Source organism: Macrotis lagotis, chromosome 2, assembly GCF_037893015.1.
Source record: "Macrotis lagotis isolate mMagLag1 chromosome 2, bilby.v1.9.chrom.fasta, whole genome shotgun sequence".
Taxonomy (NCBI): domain Eukaryota; kingdom Metazoa; phylum Chordata; class Mammalia; order Peramelemorphia; family Peramelidae; genus Macrotis; species Macrotis lagotis.
This window is the reverse complement of record NC_133659.1, coordinates 66,541,760-66,567,988: the sequence shown is the minus strand read 5'-3', so window position 1 is coordinate 66,567,988 and position 26,229 is coordinate 66,541,760. Positions and strand designations below refer to the sequence as shown.

The 26,229-nt window shown below is 38.5% G+C and overlaps 1 long non-coding RNA gene across 3 annotated transcripts in view; it reads left to right on the top strand.

The window, feature by feature from the left end:
* LOC141511039 (uncharacterized) overlaps positions 1-25,135 on the top strand; it is a 109,272-nt gene extending 84,137 nt beyond the window's left edge. For 2 of the 3 annotated variants that reach the window (XR_012475249.1, XR_012475250.1), the window contains exons 5-6: positions 24,087-24,247; positions 24,335-25,135. This is a non-coding gene — a long non-coding RNA (uncharacterized LOC141511039). The remainder of the gene's footprint in view (positions 1-24,086; positions 24,248-24,334) is intronic. The other variant, XR_012475251.1, reaches the window with a different exon arrangement.
* Positions 25,136-26,229: the final 1,094 nt, after the last annotated feature.

The window sequence follows — 26,229 nt, the reverse complement described above, 5'->3', positions numbered from 1 at the left end:
CTTGAGGGTGATGAGAAGGGACTGGTTACTAGGGATCACCACAATATGGGATGAGAGGTAGACTAGGGAGCAAATACCTATTCACTTAATGGGAAGATATAGGTATGAAGCATTCCCACAGAGAAAGAAGATCCCATCTTCTCTCCAGCATTCAACAAGATGCAGAGAGAAGAGGTGAGCAAATTCATTCCTCTCCCTTAGTCAAAGTGATAAGAGAATTCATGAGGGTTAGGCCTGTCATGGGTCTTGGCCATGGACATGCCCATGGGATTGGTGGGTTGGGAAAGAATGGGGGATATTAAGGCCCCTCTTGAAGTGAGGTACAGTTATAGAAACAATAGTCTTGGTAAGGTTCAAGAGGGTATCAGAGAGAGCACTAATCAGTGGGAATAGGAATTATAGGAGGGGTCTATGTTATACAAGGAGGAAATCATGAAAGTGAGAAAGAAAGGCACCTGCTTGCTTTTTGGGAAGGAGAAAGTGTCCATTCTGAGTTGGCTGCAGCCCTTGCCATACCACCCCTTTAGAGAGAAGGACTTGTTTTTCATTCAGTGTATATTCTGGATTCAGGGAAGGCAAGGTAACTAATTGAAGGTGTGTATAGGGTTGGTGTGCAACATGTTTGTCTGCCTGGTCAGCCTTCTCATTCCCAGTTTTGCAGATGTGGCCATGACCTGATGGCCCTTACAGTGGATCACTGCTTAAGGAGAAGGGGGGACAGGGTAGAGAGGAGTTTAAGGATTAGATCAGCATTAGTTATAGGAGAGGCTCTAGAAGTAAGGAAACCCCTTTCTGCCCAGACAGAGGCAGGAAAAGGTGTATTAAGAAAAGCATATAGGGAATCTGTGTAGATATTAATACATTTCCTTTTTACTAGAGTGAGCTCTACGCTCTGTGAGGAAGTCTGTGGAAGGAGAGGACTGAACTCAATGAAAGATGTGGAGGATACAATGGCATACCTCACTATCCACTTCCCATTTACCACTGGGGAGGGGACATCTGAAATATGAGGGAAGGTCATAAAAAGATCAGAGAAAACTTCAAGACAGGAGTGCAAGGGGGAGGCATCAGAGGGTAGTGGGAGAATCAGAAAATGAGAGGAGGATAATAACCATAGGATCCTCATATGGTTGCTGAAGGGAAGGAATTAAGAGATGAGCCTTTAAATGGGAAAAGATATCCCTGACCAATATAGGTATAAGATAGCTGACAAATACCAAAAAGGAATGGGTAAAAGTGGAAGCCCCAATAGTACAGGGTAAAGGAGGAGTAATTAGAGGATTAGAGGTGAGTCCCTCATTTCCCACAATTGAAATAAAGTTCTTTGTGGGTCCTTTATATTCTGGAAGGACAGAGGAGGCGACCCCCATGTCTAGGAGAAAAGATGTTGCTTTACCTTCCACTTGTAGAGTTACCCAAAGTTCTCCTTGAGTGATGGGTTCAAGGGCTGAGACAGATCCTAGGTACCATCAGTTATCCATGGCCAAACCTAAGAAGGTTGTTAGGAGTCAACTGAGGTCTTCCCTTTTTGAGGAAGAAAGTTGCAGTCCAAATTCCAGTGTCCTTTTTTGCCACACCTTGGGTAAGGCTTGGAGGGGGATCTGGGATTGGGCATTGATTTGCCCAATGTCCTGACCTACCACATTTAAAACAGGCACTTCTGGGATCATTGCCATTCTTAAGTACCCTTCAGGGTTCTCTGAACCCATTAATGACAGAGCCTAACATCTGGAGAGATTTGGTCTGGGATGTAGCTTTCTCTTCCTCCCAATTATTAAAGACCAAGAAGGTCACATTGACCAAATCTCTTATAGGTGTCTGGGGACAAGCATCCATTTTCCTCCATTTTCTATGGATATCAGAGGCTGACTGAGAAATGAGGTGGATAAATAGGAAAATAATCCCTTCAGGAGATTCAGGACTAAAATTAGTATATTTGGTAGAAGCCTCTTTAAGTCTGTTAAGAAAGACTGTGGATTTTCATTGGGGTTCTTGCAAAACCTCCTTAACTTTATCAAAGTTGACAGCTTTTCAATCTGTGTTTTGTCATCAGGTCAGTTATTAGACAAGCAATCATGATCCCTAGCATATAAATCTTGGGAATGTTTATAGTCCCATTTAGGGTCTTCTCAAGGGATGGCAGTTGCCACTTTGGGACTGTCCATGGGATTCTGTCTATTTAACATGTCTACATGATCCTATGCTGCTTTCCAGACCCTTTCCTTCTCATCAGCAATTATACCAGTGGGAAAAAAAACATAGAAATCTTTCCAGGTCAGGTAATAGGATTAAATAAGATAATGAAAATTGAGAGGGATCAGTAGAATAGGAACCAAGGTGTTTTTCAAAATTTATTTATTTATTTTACATTATTGCAATAATCTTGTTTTGAGAGTAAACATAAAACACCCTTCCTCCCCCCACCAAAAAAGATGAGAAATCTCAAGAATAATGAGAGAGAAAAAAAACATGTACTTCAGTCTGTGTTCAGATTCCAATGGCCCTGTCTCTGGGATGAGTTGCCTTCTTTATCATAAGTCCACCAAAAAAGTTGCTTCAATATTTTTCCCACAGTTGCTTTTACTACCTGTATTTCTCTACACTCTACTCTTGCCCACTTTTATTTATTCTTTTCTCTCTCTTTCTCTCCTTTCACCCTGTCCCTGTTCAAAAGTGTATTGTTGTATCTGAGTACCCTCTCAAACAATCTTCCCTCTCTTCTATCACCTATTCCCCCCTTTCCTCTCTGCATTCCTCCTCATCTCATCCCTTTCTTCTCATTTTTCTCTAGAGTAAGAAAGATTTCTATACCCTATTGTGTTATTTCCTCTCTGAGTCATTTATGATGAGAATGAAGGCTCACTCATTCCCTCTTATCTTTCCCCATTCCACTCCATTGAAAAACCTTTTTCTTGACTCTTATGTAAAATATCTCAGTCCCTTCTTTCTCTCCTTTCTCTTCCTCCCAGTACTTTCCTTTATTACCCACTGACTCCATCTTTTTACTATATTATACCATTTTATTTGGATTCTTCCTGTGCCTTGACTATTTATACTCCTTCTAACTGCTCTTATGAGAAAGTTCATATGAGTTATCAGTATCTTCTTTCCATGCAGTAATACAAACAGTTCAACATAATTAAGTTACTCATAATTATTCCTTCTTGTCCACCCTCTCTATGGTTCTCCTGAGTCCTGTACTTGGAGATCAAACTTTCTGTTCAGCTCTGATTGTTTCAATAGGAAAATGTAAAAATCCCCCATTTCATTGAAAGTCTGCTTTTCCCTGGAAAGAGGATGTTCAGTTTTCTGGGTAGTTAACTTGGTTGTAAACCAAGATCTTTTGCCTTCTGGAATATCATATTCCAAGCCCTTTGGGCTCTTAATGTAGATGCTGCCAGATCCTGTGTAATCCTGACTACAGAGCCACAATAAATTGAATAACTTGTTTCTGGCAGCTTTTAGTATTTTCTCTTTGACTTGGGAGTTTTGGAATTTGGCTATAATATTCCTGGAAGGTTTTCTTTTGGGATCTCTTTCAGGAGGTGGACAGTGAATTCCCTCAATTTCTATTTTACCCTCTGCTTCTAGGATTTCAGGACAATTTTTCTGTATTATTTCTTGAAAAGTGAAGTCTAAGCTCTTTTCCTGGTCATGACTTTCAAGTAACCCAAAATTTTAAAATTATCTCTTCTGGATCTGTTTCAAGGTTGGCTCTTTTTCCAATGAGATATTTCACATTTTCTTTTAATTTTTTTTTGGAATAGTTTTATTTCTTAATCTTCCTGATTTCTCATCAACTTTCTTCAGTTCCATTCTGCATTTGAAGGAGTTATTTTCTTCAGAGAGCTTTTTTATCTCCTTTTCCTGCTGGCCAATTCTGCTTTTTAAGGCATTCTTCTCATTTGCCTTTTGTGTTGCTTTTTCCATTTGGCCTAAACTGGTTTTTAACAAATTATTTTCTTCAGTTTTTTCTTTTTTTTTTATTTCACCAAGCTGCTGACCTGGTTTTCATGATTTATCTGCATTGCTCTCATTTCTCCTCCCAATTTTTCGTCTATCTCACTTAATTGCTTTTCTTTTTTTTAAAATTTATTTTTATTAACGATATTATTTGAGTTTTACATTTTTCCCCCAATCTTGCTTCCCTCCCCCTCCACCCCACAGAAAGCACTCTGTCAGTCTTTACTTTGTTTCCATGTTGTACCTTGTTCCAAATTAGGTGTGATGAGAGAGAAATCATATTCTTAAAGAGAAGTCTAAGAGGTAACAAAATCAGACAATAAGCTATCTGTTTTTTTTTTCTAAATTAAAGGGAATAGTCCTTGCACTTTGTTCAAACTCCACAGCTCCTTATCTGGATACACATGGTACTCTCCTTTGCAGACAGCACAAAATTGTTCCCGATTGTTGCACTGATGGAATGAGCAAGTCCTTCAAGTTTGAACATCACTCCCATGTTGCTGTTAGGGTGTACAGTGTTTTTCTGGTTCTGCTCATCTCACTCAGCATCAGTTCATGCAAATTCCTCCAGGTTTCCCTGAAATCCTGTCCCTCCTGGTTTCTAATAGAACAATAGTGTTCCATGACATACATATACCACAGTTTGCTAAGCCATTCCCAAATTGAAGGACATTTACTGGATTTCCAATTCTTTGCTACCACAAGCAGGGCTGCTATAAATATTTTTGTACGAGTAATGTTTTTACCCTTTTTCCTCATCTCTTCAGGGTATAGACCCAGTAGTGGTATTGCTGGGTCAAAGGGTATGCACATTTTTGTTGCCCTTTGGGCATAGTTCCAAATAGCTCGCCAGAAGGGTTGGATGAGTTCACAGCTCCACCAACAGTGTAATAGTGTCCCAGATTTCCCACATCCCTTCCAACAGTGATCATTATCCTTCCTGGTCATACTGGCCAATCTGAGAGGTGTGAGGTGGTACCTCAGAGAAGCTTTAATTTGCATTTCTCTAATAATTAATGATTTAGAACATTTTTTTCATATAGCTATGGATTGCTTTGATCTCCTAATCAGTAAATTGCCTTTGCATATCCTTTGACCATTTGTCAATTGGGGAATGGCTTTTTGTTTTAAAAATATGACTCAGTTCTCTGTATATTTAGAAATGAGTTCTTTGTCAGAATCATTAGTTGTAAAGATTGTTTCCCAATTTACTAAATTTCTTTTGATCTTGGTTACATTGGTTTTATCTGTGCAAAAGCTTTTCAATTTAATGTAATCGAAATCATCTAATTGGTTTTTAGTGATATTCTCCAACTCTTCCTTAGTCATAAACTGTTCCCCTTTCCATAGATCTGACAGGTGGACTAGTCCTTGATCTTCTAATTTGCTTATAGTATTGTTTTTTATGTCTAAGTCCTGTAACCATTTGGATCTTATCTTGGTAAAGGGTGTGAGGTGTTGGTCTAATCTAAGTTTCTTCCATACTAACTTCCAATTTTCCCAGCAATTTTTATCAAAGAGGCAGTTTTTTATCCCAATGGCCAGACTCTTTGGGTTTATCAAACAGCAGATTACTATAATCATCTCCTGCTTTTACACCTAGTCTATTCCACTGGTCCACCACTCTATTTCTTAGCCAATACCAAACAGTTTTCATGACTGATGCTTTATAATATAATTTTAGATTGGGTAGGGCTAAGCCACCTTCTTTTGCACTTTTTTTTTCATTAAGCTCCTGGCAATTCTTGACTTTTTATTTCTCCATATGAATTTACTTACAATTTTTCTAGCTCATTAAAGTAATTTTTTGGAATTTTGGTTGGTAGGGCACTAAACAGATAGTTTAGCTTTGGTAGAATTGTCATTTTTATTATATTAGCTCTACCTATCCATGAGCAGTTGATATTTGCCCAGTTATTTAAATCTAATTTAATTTGTGTGAAAAGTGTTTTATAATTGTTTTCAAAAAGATTCTGAGTCTGTCTTGGCAAATAGACTCTCAAATATTTTATATTGTCTGAGGTTACTTTGAATGGGATTTCTCTTTCTAGCTCTTCCTGTTGTTTCACATTTAAGGTTATGATTACTAATTCTTTATTGTCCTCCATCCTATCTTCCCTCTGTTTGTATTTTTCCCCCTCCCCCCCTTTTATCCATATTCCCCAGTCTTTTGTTTCTGAAAACACCCCCTTCAGTGTGTTTGGCCTCCTATATCACACCCTCCCCTTTCTTTCCCCTTTCCCTTTTTCCCTTTTCCCTTCCCTTCCTTTTATTATTTCCCCTTATTTCCCCCACTCCCCTTCCCTTTCTCCACCCCCCCCTTCCCTTTTCCCCTCTTAATACTTGAAAGGTTAGATGTTTTATAAGTTAACTGAGTATGTGTAGGTTGACTTTAAGCCAAGTCTGATGAGAAGATTCAGGTGTTTCTCCTCTGCTCCCTTCTTCCTCACTATTACCATAGGTTTTTTGTACCTCTTAGTGTAATGAGATTTACCCCATTCAATCTCCTCCCTCCTCCCATCTCTTTCCCGTCCCCCTTTTTTAGGGCAGTATTGTTTTTTTTTTTAGATCATTCTATCTAAGTCATAGAAAAGTCTGAGTGTCTGTCCCTTCTAGTTCTGTATATTCTATCGAATAGAGTCAAAATTCCTGAGAGTTATTAGAGTCTTTCTCTGAAATGGGGTTAAAGCCAGTTACATCCCATTAGATAATAGTCTCATGGATAGGTCATGAATGTCCATCATTTCTGGCAAGGTGTATTCTCTCTGTTAGAGTTACATTTCTCAAGGTTTATGAGAATCTTTTCTTTACCCCCATGCTGGGATATAGCCAGTTTCAACTAACTTACTGGATTGCATTTTTTTTTCTTTTACCGCCCCCCCCTTTTATCTTTTCATGTGTCTCTTGAACCTCCTGTTTGATGTCCAAATTTTCTGTTTAGCTCTGGTCTTTTCATCAGAAAGTTTTGGAATTCTTTTGTACATCTTTTTCCCTGGAAGAGAAGGCTCAGCTTTGCAGGAAAGTAGATTCTTGGCTGCATTCCAAGCTCTCATGCTCTTCGAAATATCTCGTTCCAGGCCCTTCAATCCCTTAATGTTGATGCAGCCAGCTCCTGTGTGATCCTTACTGTGGCTCCTTGAAATTTAAGTTGTTTCTTTCTGGCTGCTTGCAGGATTTTCTCTTTTATCTGATAATTCTGCAGTTTGGCCACAACATTCCTTGGTGTTTTCATTTTAGGATCTTTTTTTCTGGTGGGGATCAATGTACTCTTTCAATAACTACTTTGCCCTCTGATTCCATGATATCAGGGCAGTTTTCCACCACTAGATCCTGTAATATTAAGTCCAGGCTTTTTTTTCTCTTTAATGTTTTCAGGAAGTCCTATAATTTTCAGGTTGCCCCTCCTCGATCTATTCTCAATGTCAGTGGTTTTGTTGATGAGGTATTTTACATTTGCTTCTATTTTTTCTATTTTTTGATTTTGTTTAACTGACTCTTGCTGTCTCGTGGAGTCATTAGTTTCTGTAGACTACATTATTTTTTGGGGGTGGAGTTTTTTTCATTAACCTTTTGCAACTCCTTTTCCAATTGGTCAATTCTACTTTTGAAAGAGCTTTCCATTTGACTAATTGAGATTTTGAGGGAATTAATTTCTTTTTGCATTTGCTCATTTGAGGATCTGAGAGAATTATTCTCATTTTGTAATTGTCCAATTGATGATCTGAGACATTTATTCTCCTTTTGTGTTTGTCCAATGTACTTTCTAAGGTTTTGTTTTCTTGTTGCAAGGTATTAATTGTCTCTCCCAAATTTTTAAGCTCCTTCCTTATTTCTTCAAGGAAGTCTTTCTGTGCTGGAGACCAGATTGTATTCTCCTCAGAGGTTCCAGGTCTCTCTGAGTTTGGGTCTTTCCCTTCCAGGAATTTTTCCTATGGATCCACCTTTCCGCTGACCCTTCTTCATTATGCTAATACCTTGAGTGGGGGGGGGCTGGTTCACCTGGGCTTGGGATCGCTAAAGGCTTTACTGAGTGCAGTTTCTCTGGCTGGCCAGTAGGAGGTGCTGGTTGCCCTCTCTGGAGTGTCTGTGACCTGGGTTGTGAGGCCTTCTCCCTTTGCCCGAAGGGAGGAGTTGGAGCTATTGAATTCTTTTGCCTTAAATCAGTGGTGGGCTTTACCCTGGCCTGAGGTCATTCCTCAACTGGGCTGGTTCTTCGGCTCACCCACCTGGGCCTGAGGCAGAAGTAGTTTGCAATTGTTTGTTTGGAAGGAGGCCTCAGTGCAATGGAGGCATGGACTCAGAGTTTCTCAGACCGGAGGAGCCCAGGGATGGTGTCTGCAGCTCTCCTGTACCAGACCTCTCCCCGCAGCCCAGTCCCCAAGCTTCAGGGGGTCAGCACCAACACCAGCGCCTCTGCTTCCCGCGGACCCAAGCCCCTTTCGTTCAGCCCCACCGCTGATCCAGCAGGTCCGGCCCTCGGGCCCTTAGACTCCTGGTTCCAATTCAGCTGTTAATCTGGCTGATCGGGGCTGATCCTCCCTCTGAGCCCAGACTCACCTGCCCGTACTCAGCCAAAGCTGCAGAGGGAGACAAATCCTGAGGTAGATGCTCTTTCTCCTGGCTTTTCTCTCTGGGTTCCGTGAGTGGGACTTCCTCTAAGAGGTTTGTTTCATGTTAGATGGGGAAGAGATCAGGAGACTCTAGAACTGTGCCTGTCTTCTCTCTGCCATCTTGGCTGGAAGTCTTAATTGCTTTTCAAAGTCTTTTTTGAGCTCATTCATAGCCTCAGTCCATCTTCTATTTCTCTTGGAAGTTTGGGGGACGAAGCTTCAATTTTGACATCTCCTGAATCTTCCATGATTCCAAAGAAATTTTCTATGGTCAGATTCTTCTTTTTCTGTTGTTTGCTCATTTCTACAGCCTATGATGGATTTACCACACTTTCATGACTTTGGGGTTTTTTTTGGGACAACCCACAGGGACCTGAATTCCTCCAAGGTCTTTTGAGAGGCTCTGACTGCTCTCTTGCCTGTGCTTTGGTATGTGGATGATCACAGGTGTTCCCCTCTGCCCTGGAGCTGTGAGGAGAGTCCCTGCTCAGTTATGGTGGAATGGAAGCCTAAACTGCAACCTGGATTTGGGTGTGGGCAAACAGCTGAGTCCTGCCATAGGGAGAGCAAAGAGAACTATGCAGTCTCCCCTGACCCCCTTACCATCTATGGGCTGTGCTCTGGAGGTGCAGACTGGCTTCCCCGATTCCTGCTGCAGCTTCTCACAGCAAGGCTGCTTTGAGACCAATGTTTGCTCCGCACTCACTCTGGTGTGGCAGAGTTCTCTCACCACCCCTTCAAATGCTCCCAGTTCCCCTGGGCAGGAGGTCTGGAAATCATCCCCTCTGCCATGGACCCAGGTGCTCCCAGGGATCTAGGCACTCAGTCTGACTGCCCTGTGGCTGTGGCTGTAGCTGTGGCTGCACTCGCAGTGGCTTTTTCCAACCCCTGGTCCTCGTGATACAGACCTTTCCTGTGGAACTTCTGAGTTGTCTTGGGAAATTGTATCACTCAGTCTTTCTGTGGGTTCTGCTCCTCTAAATTTTGACTAGAGTCATAATATGATGGCATTTGGAGTTTTTTGGGGAACAAGTTTCTGAGAATTCCTGCCTTCATATCGCCATCTTGACTTCACCCCAACCAAGGCATTTTTTAACCTGACTGAGGTTGGGAAGGAGAAACAGAGAGAGGGACTTGGATTCACCTTCAGGACCCATTACTTCACAAAGAGGGAGGACAGGACAGGGACAAAGGCGAGCCTGAAGAGGAGGTGAAAAAAGGGAGAAGTTGTGGTGGTTGAAGAAGATAAATTAACTGAGGCAGAAGGAGGAAGAAAAGATGTTTGGCCAAACTTGGTGAATGACCTGAAGTGGAATCAGGTAGAGGAGGAGGAGGAGCATAAGGAGGGGGAAAGGGGAGTGGGACTTAAAGGAAGGCATCTTCCAGAGGATCATCTGGAGGAGTGATGGAAGGGACTGAGGTGTCTGATGTACCAGTTTTGGGAGGTTCTGGTTGATCAAGAAGAAGAATTTGGGTGGTGGAAATGGATTCGCATAAGGAGGGGTGTGGCCTTAGTTATAAAATAGCTAAATATATGGAATCTCAGTCCATTTTCCTTGCCTCTGACATAGGTGTTTAGGTCAGTGGGGGTGACATGATCAAAAGTCCCCTTAGGTGGTCATGCCTTCCCATTATCCAATTTACATTGAGGTCATTGTATCATGGAGAGAAAGACAAGTCATTTAGGCTTGAGTTGAAAATCTATTTGTTTCAGATATTTTTGTAGGCACATCCCAGTGGAGTATCTGGAGTATTTCTGGAATTTAAGATACCCATGAAGATGGGTACTAGAAGAGGTGAAGATCCATAGAGTAGTCCAGTGGTTATAACTAAGACTATACATAAGAGGCATCCCCATCACTTGTTTAGGCATTCTCTAATTGATGTGCATCCCCTCAATTTCCAATTCTTTGCCATTACAAAAAGAGCTGCTATGAATATTTTGGAACATGTGGGACCTATTTTTTATTATTTCTTCTGGATATAGGCCTAGAATTGGAATCGATGAGTTCAGTTTATTTATTTATTTATTTTCATCCATTATGCACATGTATATTTTTCCTTTCCACTAAACTTTAAAAAATTTTTTTAATTAACATTTTATTTGTTTTCCAATTATATACAAGAGTAGTTTCTACCTATCATTTTTTGGTAAGATTTTGAATTTTACAATTTTCCCCCAACCCTCCCTTCCCTCTCCCATAGAAGCCAGTCTAATTGTCTTTACATTGTTTCCATGCTATGCATTGATTGAAATTGAATGTGTTATAAGAGTAAACGCAAGAATAAACATAAGCCCCTCCCCCCAGAGGATGAGAAACCTAAAGCATAGTGAGAGACAAAAAAAATGTACTTCAGTCTGTGTTCAGATTCCAAGCACATGTATATTTTTAAGTTACAAAATTCCCTTCCACCCCTCTCCTCAGCAATGAACAAACAGGATAGCATTGTATATATATATTTGATAAACATGCTTACAGATTAGTCATTTTCAGTATGAGAAATTAGGATTAAGGGAAAGGGATAGATAAGAGATAATTTTTAAAAAGTGTTCATCAGATTCGAAGGGTTGTTTTTTGTTTTAATTTTGTTTTTCTTCCTTTGGATGGGGATAACATTGTCCATAGCCAGCCTAATATGCTTGTCCTAACTCTCTGAACCTCTGAGAGAAGCTACTTCCATCAAGTTTGATTGTCTCACAATGCAGTTAATATGTACATTGTTCTCTTGGCCCTTTGCTCAGCATCAGATCCTGTAAGTCATTTCATGCTTCTCTAGAGTCTGACTATTTATGGTTTCTTATAAAACAATAATATTCCATAGTATTCATATACTATAACTTGTTTAGGCATCCCTCAATTGATGGACAACCCCTCAATTTCCAGTTCTTTGTCATTACAAAAAGAGCTACTATGAATATTTTGGAACATATGGGACTTTTGCTATTTTTTTATGATTTCTTCTGGATATAGGCTTATAATTGGAATTGCTGGGTCAAAGCGTATGAGCATTTTTATTATTCTTTGGTCATAGTTCCATATTGCTCTTCAGAATTGTTGGATCCATTCACAACTTTACCAGCCAATGCATCGATGTCCCAATCTTCCCACAAACTCTCCAACATTGATCATTTTCCCCTTTTCTCATCTTGGCCAATCTGATAGATAACTCAAAGTTGTTTTAATTTGAATTTCTCTAATCAATAATGATTTGGAGCATTTTTAATATGATTATATATAGCTTTAATTTCTATTCATATCATTTGACCATTTATCAATTGGGAATGACTTGGGACCTTATAAATTTGATGCAATTCTCTATATATTTTATAAATGAGACCTTTATCAGAAGTCTTAGTTGTGAAGATTATTTTCCAGCTTTCTGCTTTCCTTTTAATTTTGGCAGCATTGGTTTTATTAGTGCAAAACCTTTTAAATTTAATATAGTCAAAATCATTCATTTTGCATTTTATAATGTACTCTAATTCCTGTTTGGTCACAAATTCATCCCCTTTCCATAGATCTGATAGATAGAGTATTTCTTGTTTTTTAAAAATTTATCTATAGTATCACCTTTTATGTCTAAATCCTGTACTCATTTTGACCTTATTTGGGGTGTGAGATGTAGGTTTATACCTAGTTTTTGCCATTCTGTTTTTTCCAGTTTTCCCAACAATTTTTGTCAGATAGTGAGTTCTTATCCTAGAAACTGATGTCTTTGGGTTTGTCAAACAGTAGATTACAGAAGTCATGTACTGTGGTTTCTTTTGATCCTATCCTAATCTACTGATCCATCACTCTATTTCTGAATCTGTACCAGGTTGTTTGGATGACTGCAACTTTATAGTACAGTTTTAGATCTGGTAGAGCTAGGCAACCTCTTTTACATTTTTTTTTCATCAGTTCTCTGACTATTCTTGACCTTTTGTTCCAGATGAATTTTGTTACTGTTTTTCTAGCTCAGTCAAATAGTTATTTGGGAGTTTGATTGGTATGGCACTGAATAAGTAATGTAATTTGGGTCAAATTGTCATTTTTATTACATTAGCCTGATGTAACCGTAAACAATCGGCATTATTCCAATTATTTAGATCTGACTTTGTTTGGGTGAGAAGTGCTCTATAATTGTGTTCATACAGTTTCTGGGTTTGTCTTGGGAAGTAGATTTACAAGTATTTAATGTTGTCTATAGTTGCTTTAAATGGAATTTCTCTTTCTATCTCTTGCTCTTGGGCTTTGTTGTTCATATATAGAACAAAATATATAAAAATGTTGATGATTTATGTGGATTTATTTTATATCCTGCAACTTTGTTGAATTTGTTAATTGTTTCAAGGAGTTTTTAGATGATTTTCTCAGATTCTTTAAGTATACCATCAAATTATCTGCAGAGTGAAAGCCTTGCTTCCTCATTGCCAATTTTGATTCCTTCAGTTTCTTTTTCTGCTCTTATTGCTACAGTTAGCATTTCTAATACTATATATTGAAAATTAATGATGATAATGAGCATCCTTGTTTCACCCCTGATTTTATTGGAAATACTTCAAATTTATTCTCATTATATATAATATTTAATGTTAATGGTTTTAGATAGATAGTATTTATTATTTTTAAGGAAAACTCCATTTATTCCTAAACTTTCTAGTATTTTTTAGTAGGAATAGATATTGTATTTTATCAAAGGCTTTTTCAGCATCTATTGATATGATCATATGATTTCTATTGGTTTTGCTACTGATATATATTCAATTATGTTGAGTATTTTCCTAATATTGAACCATCCCTGCCTACCTGTAGTATAAATCCTACATGTTCATGGTATATTATCCTAGTAAAAACTTGCTGTAGTCTTATTGTTAAAATTTTTATTTAATATTTTTACATCAATATTCATTAGGGAGTTTGGTCTATAATTTTCTTTGCCTATTTTGGTTTTTCTTGGTTTAGATATCAGTACCATGTTGATGTCTTCTTTTTTAACAAATAGTTTATGTCGAATAGGAATTAATTGTTCCTTATATGTTTGGTAGAATTCACTTGCAAATCTATCTGGACCTGGAGGCTTTTTCTTAGGGAACTTATTGATGGTTTCTTCAGTTTCTTTTTCTGAAATGGGGTTATTTAAGTAATTTATTTCCTCTTATGTTAACCTTGGCAATTTTTTGTAAATATTCATCTATTTCACTAAAGTTATCCAATTTATTGGCATACAGTTTGGCAAAGTAGTTCTGAATTATCTCTTTGATTTCCTCCTCATTGGTGATTAATTCACCTTTTCATTTTTTATATTGATAATTTAATTATCTTCTTTCTTTTTTCAGATCAGGTTAACCAAAGGTTTGTCTATTCTATTAGCTTTTCCATAAAACCAAATCCTAGTTTTATTTATGAGATCAATTGTTTTCTTGCTTTCAGTTTTATTAATCTTTCCCTTGATTTTCAGAATTTCTAATTTGGTATTTAATTGGGGATCCTTAATTTGTTCTTTTTCTAGCTTTTTTTAGTTGCATAACCAATTCCTTGGTCTCCTTTTCTCTATTTTATTCATATAGGCATTTAGAGATATAAAGTTTCCCACAAAACTGCCTTGGCTTCATCCCATAAATTTGGTGTGATGTCTCATTACTATAATTTTCTTGGATATAATTATTAATTATTTCTATCATTTGCTGTTTGATATACCCATTATTTAAAATAGAATTATTTAATGTCCAGTTAGTCTTTGGTTTATCTTTCCATGGCCCTTTCTATGTAATGTTTATTGCATCATGGTCCAAGAAGTGTGTATTTATCATTCTGCCTTTCTGCATTTGATTATAATGTTTTTGTGCCTAGTACATGGTCAATTTTGTTATAGATGCCATGTATATTCTTTTCTATCCTCATTAAATTTTCTCCAGGGGTCTATCATATCTAAGTTTTCTAAGATTTCACTCACCTTCTTAACTTTCTTCTTTATTTTGGGCTTAGATTTATTAAAGTTTTGCTGTCTATGTCTCCTTGTAATTCACTGAGTTGTTTCTCTAGGAATTTAAATGCTATACCACTATGTATAAACATGTTTAGGAATGATATAGTTTCATTACCAATGGTGCCTTTTAAGAAGATGTAGTTTCCATCCTTATCCCTTTTAATGAGATTGATTTTTGCTTTTACTTTATCTGAGATCAGGATTGCTACCCCGATTTTTTCACTTTAGCTGTGGCATAATATATTTTGCTTCAACCTTCAACTTTACCCTGTGTGTATCACTTTGCTTCAAATGTGTTTCTTTTAAACAATCTATTGTAGGATTCTGGTTTTCAATCCATCTTGCTATCTGCTTCCCTTTTATGGGACAATTCATTCTATTGACATTTACAGTTAAGATTACTAATTTTGTCTGCTATCGTTCTCCAGTAATATTTTTCTCTTTCCTTTACTCTTATTTCTCCTCATCAAAATTTTGCTCCTTTTTCCCTTTGATTTTTCTTTTAAAATTTAACTTTTAGTTTATTTTAATCTATACTTCACCTTTGCCTTCCCTTTTATCAGTCCTTTCTTCCCTTATCTTTCCCTTTCCCCATCTCCCTCCTTCCCTGTAGATTAGGATAGATTTTTAAAGCCAAGTGGGAATGTATCTTATTTCCTCTATGGGCCAAATCTATTGTATATAATTTACTCAGAATTCACACTCTCCCTTCCTTCCCTCTAAGATTATAATCTTTGTGCCTCTTTACCTGGTGTTATTTATTGCTCTTGTACTATTAATCATTTATCATCAATCACAGTTTGATTGCTTGATACTTTCATATTGTTATCAAAGTATCATCACAGATTGATTGCTTGACTGCTTGATAAGTATTGTCTCAAATTACATCAGATTATAGTTGTAATAATTTTTTACCTTATCCCTTTTTCAAGTATCCTCCAAGGACACATAATCCTCCTTATGAACCAAAGTATCATCCAAAGTCAAATCATTTCTTGAAATATTTGAGACCCTTTACCCAGGCCTATTTTCCTTTACACTTTTACACTTTATCCCCCTCTCCTCACCCAGGGTACTTATTAAGTACCTTGTTAAGTGAAGCATGAATTAAGTCAAACCCTAATCTAATTAACTAAAAGAACCTTAAAGGGATCTAAGTACTGGGAGGTTCTGGAGGTCTCACCTGAGAACTTTACAAATGATTGTATGTTACATACAGAGACACTGATTCAGAACTGCCCAGTTTATCATGCTCTCATTAGACAAAGTGTAAATCTTCATCAGCAAAGCAGAACCGAAGTGGGTCAAAGGATAATGAGACTTTTTTTTTTTTTTTTTTTTTTTTTAGGTTTTTGCAAGGCCATACAGCTAGGTAATTATTAAATGTCTGAGGCCAGATTTGAATTCAGGTACTCCTGACTCCAGGGCCGGTGTGCTATCCACTGTGCCACCTAGCCACCCCTATGAGACACTTAATTTTAGAGTGCTTTTCATTAGGGCTTTTTGTCTTATCTTGGACTTCTTCAATGGAGAGTCAAGAGCCAAATATAACCATATGCTTTAAGTCCAGTCTCTTCAATTATACTTGACCCTTTAATTATCCTGAGAGCAGTAAAGTTCTCATGAATTAGAAGTGTTATATCTTCCCTTTTAGGGTTGTATACAATTTGATGGTTTTGATCACCTTTTGTTTTGATTTTTCTTCCCCTTTTCATTTATCTTTTTATGTAACTATTGAGGCATATATTTGGAGATTGAATTCTCTGTTCAGTTCTGGGTCTTGGTGTCAGGAAATTGTGGAAGTCCTCTATTTCGTTGAACATCCATCTTTTTCTCTGATAGTATATGCTGAATTTTGTGGGGTAGTATATTCTGGGTTGTAATCCCAGGTCCTTTGTTCTCTGATATATGGTATTCCAGGTCTGTAGATCCTTCAATGTTGAGACTAACAGGTCCTGTGTGAGTCTGATTGTGTTTCCTTTGTATTTGAATTTTTTTTGCTGCTTGCAATATTCTCTCCATTATTTGAGAGTTCTGGAATTTGTCTACAACAGCCCTTGGAGTTTTTATCCTGGAGTTTCTTTTTGGAGGGGTTCTATGTATTCTTTCAATCGTTATATTGTTTTCTTCTTCTAGCAGATTTGGACAGTTTTCCCTTATAATTTCCTGCATGGTGTTTTCTAATTTTGTTTTTTTTGATCTAGGATTTCTAGTAGTCCTATGATTCATAGATTGTCTCTCCTGGATCTATTTTCCAGGTCATTTGTTATCCCTAAAAGGTACTTTACATTTTCTTCAATTTTTTCAGCCTTTCTATTTTGTTTGATGGAATCTTGTAGTCTTATAGATTCATTGGTTTCTATTTGTTAAATTGTAATTTTTAGGGTTTTATTTTCTTCAAGTATCTTTTGTGTTTCCTTTTTAAAGATGTTGAATTCTCTGGCCAATTTTCATAATTTTCCTACATGACTCTCATTTCTTTTTTCCATTTTTCTTCTTCATCTCTTCTTTGGTTTTTAAATTCTTTTTTAAGTTCTTTGATGAGCTTTTGTATTTGAATCCAATTTATAGACTCTTTTGATACTTCCCTGATGAGTGATTTTTCACTGATTTCTTCTTCAGACATGGCATTATTATCATCTTTGTCTGTAAAGTAGTTTTCTATAGGGAGTGTTCTTTTTGCTTTTTTGTTCATCTTTGTTGTTTTAGCTCTGCTCCTGGGGTATAGGGAGTACAGCTTTTTATGCTGGGACTGGGATCTGATCCCTGGCTTGTCATTGGCCAAGATTTTGCCTATGCAGTTCAGACCTTGCCTTTATGTCCTCCTTTATGTCCAGATTTCAACTTAGCAGTGGTTTGTTATCCAGTCCTGTCTTCTGCCTGGTGTTCCCAGGGTTCAGACTTTGTTTGAGGTTGGGAACTCCCCCCCGACCTGCTATCTAGCTGTGGGGACTTCTTCTGTTGTCAGTTTGTTGGGACCTGGACTGCACTGTGGCTCAAAGTCTCCCATTGGCTTTCCCACTTATCTGACTCCTGGACTTTACTTCCCCTTTTCCCCCTAAGAGACAGACCTTCATAATGTCTACCATTGAAAACTTCTTTGAATCTTTTTTTTCTTGGTGGGATCTGTAGCTTGAATAGAGGCTTCATTTATCTTTGGTAGGGAAAGTGTGTTAGCTTCACACTGTCTAGTTCAGTTTAAAAAAGAAAGAAAGTGGCATCCCAATTCATTTTTCTGTTTCGAGACAGTTTGCCACCTAGCTAGGTTTTGGAAAGAAGCACCCCGGGTGTCCTGGAATGGTGGAAGGAGAGTACCCAGGAAGGAGTTTTACCTCTCAAATTAATCTTGTCTTCTGAAGTAGCCAAGGCAAGTGGGAGGACTGGTAGAAGTTGTCCTTGAATACCAAGGGTTCCGTGGGTCCAGGAGAGGGTTCCAAGGGTTCCCTTAGGCAAGATGAGGAAATTAGCCAGAACTCTCCCCTTACCTGATAAGGTAAGGATTCTGATCTCCAGCTTCTCTCAGCACCTAATGAAAGGTCAAAAGGTGAACCCTCTGTATAAAGGAAGATAGAACTATAAATGGAAGTGATTGCAAAACTGTTTATTGGAGAAAGGAATGGCAAGCTGTGTCCAAACAGACTCCAGGAGTGGGTAGTGAGGAGAGTAAATTTTTTTTTATAGGGTATGGGATATAGGAGGTTGGGTGGTATGGTTTCTATAGGGACTTGGAACTGTTGGGGTTTCCTTAGAGGATTTGTTTCGTTTGGGAGTTCACTAAGGTGAAATTGGGCATTGTTTGAAGTTTCTATGGAGGTTAAGGTCATGTCCTTAGGAAAGGATAATCAATAAGGTTTTACAACACTGAAACTCAGACCTGGATCTAGCAACTCCCACTACAGCACTTCTCATTCCATCCTATACATCCTCACTTAGTTTATTCTATTCTATCTTATATATTCCCAACACTTTCTTTAAAAATTGATATCTCTTTTAACATCATCTGAATATACTTTTCCTTCTACTGTTCTTGCTCCAGAATACAAAAGAGAGAATAAAGTTAGCAAACCTAATCAACTAGTATACTTTTCTTCCTTCTGTTGCTAGAAAATGTGTCCACCTAAAGATTTCAGGGGTTCAAGCAAATGTGAATGAATTTACTTAAAAGATCAACTCTGATCCAGAAGAATTTAGGGACAAAAGAAATTGTTTTATGCATTACTGTGGCATTCAAGTAACAAATAAATTGAGCAGTAACAAAGGTTATGTCATAGGACAATTGTTAGAGTTCCCTAAAAAGTAGGAAAAGCTAAGAAAGAAATCAAGGTCAGTTGTGAGGGAATTGAAACTGGGCTGATAAAAGCAATCATCAGGGGATAAGGACAGGATTTTATTGGGAAAGAGATAAGAGAGGTGCTAGGAAGGGATTAAGGAATGGCAATGCAGAGTGTTTATGTCATATAGCCTCTGTGTATGTCCTGAAGGTCAATTTAGTGTCTTCCAGTGTATCTGTAAGGTCATCAATGGGATGGGAATAGGAGAAGTAGTAGCTTAAAGAATTAATCCTTTCAGCTAGGGCAAGGATTTGCCTAAGTCCTTGCCAAGGGGCAACTTCACTGAAGTTCATTGACCTCATCAACAACATATTTCACTGAAGTTAATTGATTAATTGATCTCATCACTTCCATTTTCATCCCAGAGAGACATTTCGAGATATATATATATATATATATATATATATATATATATATATATATATATATAATTCCATAGCCATAGTTCATAGTTTTCCCCAGTCTATCAAAGTACCTTCTCATATCCCTTCTTTGGATCTAAGATTAGTCATTATAGTTTCATAGTATTGTTTTGTTTCATTGTTGATATTCTTTTGCATTTACAATTGCAGAAATTTTACATATTGTTTTCCTGTATGTTTTTTAAAATTTCACATCAGTTCACATATCTTCCTTTGCTTCTCTTCATAATTGTTTCTTTTAGTATGGTTACCTTCTTTTACATTAGTGTACTACAACTTGTTTAGCTGTACTCCCATTGATAGTGTCAAAATATAATAAGATCTCAAACTAGATTCCTGGAAAAAGATGGATTTCTTTAGAGAATACTCAGTCTTGACATCTTGATCTCCTAGGTAAGAAGTCAACATCTGCGAGTATCTCTCCCTATGTTAACTACAAACTGAGAAAGAGAAATGATTAGAAAGTTGGAACATTTGTCTTGCCTTCATGATGCTTAAAGTTCAGAAAGAGATAACAATTCATCAGATAGTATTGTATAAGGATGATAGTCTTTGGGGAACAATTGGACAACTTAATATTGTGCAACCTTTAAAGTCAGATCACCTAGGAGGTTAATGATTTCTTCTCATTCTTTAATTTTGGATAAATGTTTCCCTCTCTTTTGGTTAGAAGAGTCATTCTTCAAGGAGCCATCTTGAACAGATGGCTTCCAACTGTTTTACAATTTACAGGTATGCAGTAAATCCTAGGAGGAATAAAACTTCATGCCTTTTGGATTCAGGCCTGAATTTCATTCTTGCCCTGTAGAGCCCCATTGATTATCCCTTCTTAAGGACATGAACCCTAATTTCCATAGAAACTCCCAAATGCCCAATCTCACCTTGGTGATCCCCACTGCCCGCAAACAAAACATATCCTCCATGGAGAACCCAATGACTCTCAGTCCATATAGAAGCCATACTACCTTGTCTCCTATATTCCATACCCTATAAAAAGACTGGCTCTCCTCATTACCCATGGTTGGAGTCTACTTGGACCCAGCCTGCCCATTCCTTCCTTCAAAAAACAACTTTGCCTTCACTTCCATTTATAGCACCATCTTCCTTTTTACTAAGGGTTCACCTTTTGACCTTTTATTTAGTACCAAAACCTGGGAGAAGTCTCATTATCAGGTAAGCAGTAAGTGTCTTGTCCCTCCTGTACCCTTCTTTGTGAAGTGGTGGGTCCTGAGGGTGAACCTATCAGGGTCTATGTTCCTTTCTCTTTTTCCAACTTCAGTCAGATTGGAAAATGCCTTCGATGCCATTCTACTGATCTCTTTAAATTTTCTAAAGAATTTCATTATCTTAATGTGTCCTCTGACCTGACCTGGAGAGACTCTATGTTATTTTTTTTCACTTGTATGACTGCTGATAGAAGGGAAAGGGTCTGGAAAGCAGCACAGGATCATGCAGACATGTTAGATAGACAGAATCCTGCAGACAGTCCCACAGGGACAATTGCCATCCCTTTGGAAGATCCTAAATGGGCCTACCAATATTCCCAAGATTTACATGCTAGAGATCATGATTGCCTGCCTGATGACTGGTCTGCAAACTACAGATTGGAAAGTTGTCAACTTTGATAAAGTTAAAGAGGCTTTGCAAAAACTCCAATAAAAATCCAGTCTTCCTTAAGAGATTTAAAGAGGCTTCTACCAAATATACTAATTTTAATCCTGAATCTCCTGAAGGGATTATTTTCCTATTTATCCACTTCATTTCTCAGTCAGCCCCTGATATCCATAGAAAACTGAGGAAGATGGAGGCTAGCCCCAGACACCTATAGGAGATTTGGTCAATGTGGCTGCCTTGGTCTTTAATAATTGGGATGAAGAGAAAGCTACATCCTAGTCCAAATCCCTCCAGATGTTAGTCTTTGCCATTAATGGGTCCTGAAACTCTCTAAGGACACTTAATAGTGGCAATGGTCCCAGAAGTGACTTTTAAATGTGGAAAATTGGGACATTGGACAGCTCAATGCCCAATCCCAGACCCCTCTCCAAGCCTTGACCAAAGTACGACAAAAAAGGACAATGGAAGTTGAACTGCATCTCTCTTCCTTGAAAGGGTGGACCTCAGTTGATTCCTAATGACCTTTCTGCTCTCTTGAGTTTGGCCATGGATAACTGATGGTGCCCAGGATCTGCCTCTGTCCTCGAACCCAAAAGGCAAGCAGAACCTTGGATAACTCTATAAGTGGGAGGTATGGCAGCATATTTTCTCCTAGGTACAGGGGCTACTTTCTCTGTTCTGCAAGAACTCTATTTCAATTATGGGGATTGAGGGATTCACTTCTAATCCTTTGATAACTTTTCTTTACCCTGATCTGTTGGGGCTTCCATTTTTACTTATCCTTTCCTAGTAGTTTCCAGCTGTCCTATACCTATATTGGGCAGGGATATCCTGTCCCATCTAAAGGCTCAGATCTTAATTACTTCCCTTCAGTATCCATACGAGGATGTATTTTCCTTCTTTCACTTCCTGATTCTTCCACTCCTGATACTTCCTCTCTCCCACATCTACCTATAAACCCGTCATTTGGGATATCTCTGTTCCTGTAATAGCTTCCCATCATGAGCCAATTCAAACTAAGCTGAAGGACCCCACCTCCATCCCCAGCAGATCTCAATAACCTCTCCCTCTTGTGGGATTTTGGGATCTCAAGCCCACAATTGTTAGACCTCTTAGGGCAGGGCTCCTACAACTCACATCTTTCTCTTATACTGATACTTCCAGTAAGTCAGTCTAATGGCTCTTTATAGCTTATATAAGACCTATGCATCATTAATTAGGCTGTTATCCCTCTACATCCCATAGTACCTAACTCTTTCCCTTATTCCTTCTACCACACCAGCCTTCTTTGATAATGAAGGACAAGAACTGAACCAACTAACGAACACTGTACTCAGTCTTACAAATGACTTCTTTACTGTGCCATTCCATCTGTATTCCTGAGATCTGTTTGCCATTCCCTGGGCTGACCCTGACAGTCAAAGGTCTCAGCAATTAATTTGGTCAATCCTCCATTGAAATTTTAGAGACAGCCCCCATCTTTTTGGCCAAACATTGGTCCCAGACTTTCTGGGAGTTAACCTTTCCCCTTCTCCTATTCCCCATTATGTGGATGATTTATTCTTTTGTAGTCCAGATTTTGAATCTTCCCAATACAATACTGCTTATTTCCTTAGTTTCCTGGCTGATAAGGGGTATCTCAGGATAAAGCCCAGCTTTTCCTTCCTTTTATGATCTGCTTAGGTTTCAACCAGTTCTGAGAAATCCATGATTCAGGAGAGATGACAACTTCTCTGTTTTATGTCTACTCCCCTGACAAAACAAGAACTCTTGTCCTTCCTTGGTTTATCTGGATATTTCTGGAATTGGATTGCCAACTTCGAGGTCCTAGCCAAATTCCTCTATGAGACATCTAAAAGAATTATTTCTGAGCCATTATCTCCTGGAATTACCATATCCACCCCTTTTTACAAGCTTAGGAGGCCTTTTCCTTTCCTGACTTTAATAGCCCTTCCTGCTTTACACTACAAGCAGTCTGAACTGAACCTGAAGGTAGTAATATAACCTTTCTAAGCAACTTGACCCAATGGCCTGGGACTGGCCAATCTGCTTGTGTTCTCTGTCAGTCACTGTCCTTTTGACCAAAGAAGTCCAGAAATTAACCTACTTTCAACCCTTGACTGTGTGTTCCTCCTATTCCATAGCAAACCTAACACTTTCTTCATCCCTTCTGTCTATACCATGTCTAACTGGCCCTCCTAAGCAGCCCTTGTGTCTCTCTGGCTAGACCCTTCTCCCACTACCCTCTGCTTCCTTCCCCTCATACTCTTGTTCTCTGATCTTCCTATCCCCTTCCCTCATATTTCTGCTATCCCCTTCCCAGACCTTGATGATTACTGGTTCATTGATGGGAGTTCCTCAGTGTTAAATGGGAAGCAGACAGTGGGGTATGCCATTATCTTCCACCTCTCTCATTGAGTCAAGGCCCTCCCTTCACAGACCTCTTCTTAACCAGTAGAATTCATTACCTTAATTCAAGCCCTCATTATAGCAAAAGGGAAGAGTATTAACATTTACACAGATTCTCAATAAGCTTTTCATATTTTACATTCTTACATCTCTATCTGGGCTGAAAGGGGTTTCCTTACTTCTAAGGAATAGAACTATAACTCCTATATATAATAGAATTAATGTTGACTTAATCCTTAAATTCCTCTCTGCCAAGTCTACCTCCTCTCCTTTGGCAATGATCCACTGTAAAGGCCATCAGGGCATGTCCACCACTGTGGCAACCAGGAATTTCAATTAGTTATCTTGCCTTCCCTAAATCCAGAATAAACCCTGAATGAAACAAGCACACCTCTCTAAAGGAGCCAAATGGCAGGGTCCTGGATGACTCAGAATGGCAGCCTTCTCCTTACTTTTGGGGAAGGCAGTCACCTTTCTTTCTCATTTTTAAGATTCCCTCCAGGTAGAATATAAACCCCTCCTACTGTTTCTATCCCCACTGATTAGTACCCCTGCTCTCTCTGACACCCTCCTGAAACTTTAAGAAGACAGTTGGATCTGTAACTGTACCTGACCTCAAGGGAGCCTTCATATTACTGCCCACCAAGCCCATGGGCATGTCCCCGGCCAAGATCCATAATAGGTCTAGCCCTTACAGATTTCTTCTCACTTTGGCACGGGAAGAAGAATGTTTGTTCAACTCTTTTCTCTCCATCTTGGTGTAACAGGCTTGAGAGAAGATGGAATCTTTTTTCCTTGGAAGAAATGCTGCATACCTATGTCTTCCCACCAACTGGACAAGCATTTGTTCCCTGGTCTACCTCTCACCCCATACTGAGGAAACTACTAACAACCAGTCCCTTCCTGTCACCCTCAAGACACATGCAAGGTACTGAAGGGTCTCCACTCTCCTTCCTTTTTTTAATTTCTTTCTGGAGTGGGCATGGAAAGCATCACAACTTCTCTGTATTTTCAGCAGCTATCACAAGATCTTCAGGAAAGTCTTGATGATATAATCAAAAGTCTACTACAATTCAAGATCAACTTGATTCCCTAGCCACTGTAACCTTACAAAATAGACAGGGTCTGGACCTACTGACTACAAAGAATGGAGGCTATTGCTTGTTCCTGGAAGAAGAATGCTGCTTCTGTGTTGCTCAGTTTGGATTAATTCAGGTTGCTGGTAAAAAACTGATGTATAAGGGAAAAATCCACTGACATTTAGTCCAGTTGGTTTCAGTCTTCCCACATACATACCCCATTGGCTTCATTCCACTAATCAAGGTCTTTTTGGCATTCCTCTTTTGTTCCAGATGCTTATATCCTTCATCCATAAAATAGTGAGCATTGCAACATCTCAGATAGCTGAATCCATGATTCTACTTGAGCTCAAGGATACGAACATTTCCACCCTTTACCCTTTACTATACCTGATGACATCATCACCCCCCCACTCAGCTAGAAGCAGCTCCAGAAGAGCCAACCTCTGACCCCAATCCCCCTTAGTAAATTAAAACAAAAAGGCCTGAGTTTCATTCTTGCCCAGTAGAATCCCTTTATTATCCCTTCCTAGGGACACAAATCCTAACCTCCACAGAAATTCCAGACAATGCCTAATCTCACCTTCGAGACTTCCCAAGCAAAACATATCCTCCATGGAGACCCCAATAGCTCCCAGTCCCTATAGAAATCATACCACCCTGCCTCCTATATTCCATACCTTATAAAAAGACTTGCTCTCACCACTACCCACAGCTAGAGTCTGCTTGGACCTAACCTGCCCATTCCTTCCTTCAATAAACAGTTTTGCTTTCACTTCCATTTATAGTACCAAGTTCCTTTTTTACCAAGGGTTCACTTTAGACCTTTAAATGCCTGTTCTATATTTTCTGTCATTTTATTTTAACCCTATATTTCTAAGGTTTTACAATAGTAATATATTTTATTTCCAGTTCCTTGTGATTACAAAAATGTTTTTACTTCAAATACATTGGTATATATGAGCTTCACTTTCTATTACTGACCTTCTTGTTCTGTATATTCAGTAATAGGATCTTTAGGTAGAAGGGGATTCTTAGCATAATTCCATCAAATACATTGGTATATATGAGCTTCACTTTCTATTACTGACCTTCTTGTTCTGTATATTCAGTAATAGGATCTTTAGGTAGAAGGGGATTCTTAGCATAATTCCATCCTGTTTTCTAGAATGATTTGTATCTAACAATGATAATTACTGTATATTATGGTGTCTTACCTATCCATAACTACTCCAATATTGGCTTTTCATCTTTTGTCATTTTTGTCAATTTGTTGAACTTAGTCCTTTCAACTATTCTTATAACATGATTTTTTCAGGTCATTTTCGGCCATGATGATCCTTCTCTGGACAATAACAATAGCCCTCTCAGAATTTCACATAGACTAAATTCTATATGTGGTCTTGTTGCTGGAGAAAGGAATAGAACTCTGACACAGGGAGATTTGAATAAGTCTTAGACTTTAATTTTCAGATTGTACAAAAGTTTCAAAGGCTAATGCAAAGGTTCACAAATTACTAAAAAAGTCCACAAATTAGGTTCTTTGGAGAAGCAGCAAGATAGTGAGTTTCTTTAAAGGACAGGCTGATTAGTAGAAGCTGAGGGAAAGAAAAGTTAAAATGAAGGGAACCATTGATCCTTATTGAGGGAAAGTAGTCACATGGGAATCAAGTTTAGATAAAAGGTGAATGAGGGAGAAAAGCAAAGAAGATAGCAAAGAGGATACAGTTGAGGGCAGAGTAGCAAAGACAGTTAAGGGAGAGGAACAAGGGATTGTCATAAATACAACTGCCTAGAGCTGCAAACACATGGATCCCTCAGCATGGAACTG